Raw genomic sequence first — 3,686 nt, 5'->3', positions numbered from 1 at the left:
ACCCTGCTGTTAGTAAAGATTCATGAAGCTAAACCAAAGCCAGATTTTCAAAGCCAGAATGTTATGGAGACTTGCCTTCTTAGTGCAGTTCCCTCTGCAGGGTACCTGGTACAGTGATCTTCTCACTTCTCTGTGCTTTTGCTTGTAGTGTCCCTCCCATTTGTGGTTACTGTCATGGGGGGTTTGGTTCTAAACCATATCTCCTACCCATTTGGATTCAGTCTTCTCTATACAATTAACTGTGGAAAGTCTGTTCTGCCAGTTGTCAGGTCATTTTCAGAGTTAGTTTCACTGATGTGGTTGTTATCTCAGTTTGTCCATGAGATGAATTGAGGTCAGGATCCTCTACTTTACCATCTTCTCAGAAGTCCAGATATTTGAAAATCTTAACTGTGCGAAATAATAACCAACAAAAAAGTTATTCAAAAATAATGAAAGGGAAATTTATTATCCAGTAATATGTATTTTTCTACCGCCTCCTGGCTTCTTTTATATAACCTATGAAATTTATGCTGCAGACGGCATAAAGTTTGTGTGTTCACTTTGATAGTTTTACCTTCAAAACAATCTTCAGAAAAGGTTATTTTTATTTCCAACTTCAAGTTCAGCACACTTTTTCCCAGTGTATAACTTGCTGTTATGCACTTCAACAAGTGTAACTGCTTGGGTTATGCCGATGAGTTTCGTGATATCAGCTAATTCCATTTTTGTACTTTCAGATTAGTTGTCTGGTTTGTCATACACTTCTGTTGACTATTCAATTGTACAGTTTAACAATTAACAATGGACAGATCTACCATGGAGCATTTCATTGTTCTGGTTCTATCAAAGCCACTTGAATTTATAATACCTTCATAGTTGTCAACTTGTTCCTGCCATACTGTCCAACTTTACTTGAACTTCTTATGAAAAGGCTCCAATCTTTAATTACAAAAAAGAAATATTCGTTAGTTAGCAAATAACAATTCCTTATGATGTAAATTATGTTCCAGTAGTGGTAGGTAAAACAATGCTTAGAATAAATGTTTTTATTTAGAATATTTTTCATTAAGAAAATAAAGGAAATTCATTTAAATTCTAGTCTATTTTGATAGTGTAATGAAGTGATAAAAATTATGAGCCTCAGAGCCAGATAACTTGACTACAAATCATATTACCACATAAACAAAATAAATACCATGAGCCTCAGTTTCCACAATTTTAATGTAGGTATTAAAACACTGTTGCTGGCAGCCCAGGTGGCTCAGTGGTTTAGCGCCGCCTTCAGCCCAGGGTGTGATCCTAGAGACCCGGGATCGAGTCCCACGTCAGGCTCCCTGCATGGAGCCTGCTTCTCCCTCTGCCTGTGTCTCTGCCTCTCTCTCTCTTTCTCTCTCTCTCTCTCTCTCTGTGTGTGTCTCATGAATAAATAAATAAAATTTTAAAAAATAAACACTGTTGCTAAAATAATTAAGGTAAGTACAGAGGCATGCTTAGTTTGTTTTATTAATTGGTACATAGTAAAATAACAAAATAAAAAGGTAACTTTTATATTTAGTAGCACTAGTTTCTACTTAAATAAGTGCATATTAAGTAACAAAACCTTTTCAGCCTTCTTGGTAGATGTCTAACAATTATATGAGGAATAGTAAATATCTCCTTCTATCCTGTAATATTAATCATTCCCTTGATTATGTCAACTTTTGTAAGATTCTTGTCCACATCTTAATTAAATTCGTCTGAAATAAATCCGAATCCAATACCAATAAAACTATCAGGTAATCTGCATACTATAGATACTGGGTCTTGAGCTATGTTACCAAACTTAAACAATTTTAAGTATTGAAGGTATTCTCCCATCAGCAATACCGGCAACACTTTTACTATTTTGACTAATGACTTGGATGCTGTTTTTACTGTCTTTTCGTAGTATATTAATGGTATCTATAGGGTTCCATTTTAACATTTGGCTGAGTGCTAGGAAAATAGGTCCTCAGCAAAATCAATTCTCCAAATATTACTGTCAGCTCAGAGCAAGACCATATGAATAAATATTTAAAGTCTTACTTATTTCATTTCAAAATAAAAGAACATTTTTTCTTAGTTTCAAAAGAAACTATTGTGATTTGATCCATATAGAATAATACAGTAATATGTCAAAGGAGCTTCAAAATAGTGTAAAGAGCCATCACTAGAAGATAAGTTATTGCAGAGAACTCTGTGAAAATGTGTGAGAAATTTGAATGACTATGCATTGATCTTTAGATATACACTGATACCATGCTCTCATATCTTTTACCTTTCTTCCTCAAAGGCAAAGTGCACAGAAAGTAAATTCTATTAAGTTTATTCTGCCATTGATAATAAAAAGGAAAGCTTACTGACAATTTAACTCTATTTTATCTTAAACATCATCCATATGCACTTACTTATCTGGTCCTTGAAGACAAGCAAAAGACAAAAGATTTTATGGAATAAGATACCATCAAAGTGTTGACACAGAGTGGCTTTAACTCTTTCCTATTTTATAAGAATGGCTCTGAGTTTTGTGTGGAGGATGGTCTGTGTAGCAAGAGAAGAATCAAAGCCGTATCTGTTTTCTGCATTGTTCAGTGGAATAGATGATGTGAATTAGACTATGTTGTAGCAATGGTGGAAATAATTTTGGAAATATTGATTAGATACATTGGCTGGATTCCTAATTAATAAACTCAAAATACTTCTTTTCTTTGTAATGTTTGTAGTTACACAAATCTAACTTTTCTTTTTTCTTTCTTTAGAACCAGAATGCTATTTTTTGAAAGTAAGAGACAACTCAATAAATGCCTGTTGAATAAACAAATGACAGAAATATATCTTTTTTATGTTTTGTAGACCTATCTTCACATGCAACGTTGAATATTTATTTACATTGTACTCTGGTAAGTTCAGCATGCTTCATAGCTTCAACATCATTTTTTAACTTCAGTTATCTAAGTAATCCTAAAATGTGACATGGAGTGTAGGATTTAAACTAAACAATCTTTTTTCTGTAGTTTTCTAGCTGCTATCATGTCTTTTAAATGTCACCAATGCTAACCTTTATTGTGTACTGATCAAACACTGCAGATAAATTGTTATATCAGTCTTAACTCTATGAGATTTTGGCTGAAATGCAAGAAATTATAAAAAATGTATAAAATGAAAATGATCTATAATGCTATTATTTTTATCTTTACAAGTTTTGAAGGAGAAATACCAATAGCTTCATATTCAATATATATGAGGCAATGAATGAAAAGAATGAAAAACACATTTTCTTAAGAGACTGTTAAATTGGCTTTGAAAACTGTACTGAACATACATTTTTTTTTTCTCCTGGCACTTTCCCTCTTATCTTTCTGAAAACTGTGTTTTCTCTGAATCTTAGAAACCATAAGGTGTTAAGATGCAGAGTTGTTGGTGAATGTACTTTCTGCCATGTGGAGAAAGTTGGTCTTCAGGGAGAAGGAAACATGCAGTAGACATACATGGAGAGACTCTGAGACAGGAGACTCAGATGAGTCCTGACTCTGTTAAAGCACTGGTAGTACTGTCCTAGGATTCTGTTAGATACCACAAATATCTTAGTATGAGCTGGATTTGTAACAGAGACCTAAAGAATACAACAAAAGACAAGCTCAGGAATACTTGGAGTAAATGTATGACTCCTCATTGTGAATACTTTA

Source organism: Canis lupus, chromosome 9 (genome assembly GCF_048164855.1).
Source record: "Canis lupus baileyi chromosome 9, mCanLup2.hap1, whole genome shotgun sequence".
NCBI classification, from domain to species: domain Eukaryota; kingdom Metazoa; phylum Chordata; class Mammalia; order Carnivora; family Canidae; genus Canis; species Canis lupus.
Note: the sequence above shows the minus strand (reverse complement) of the source record.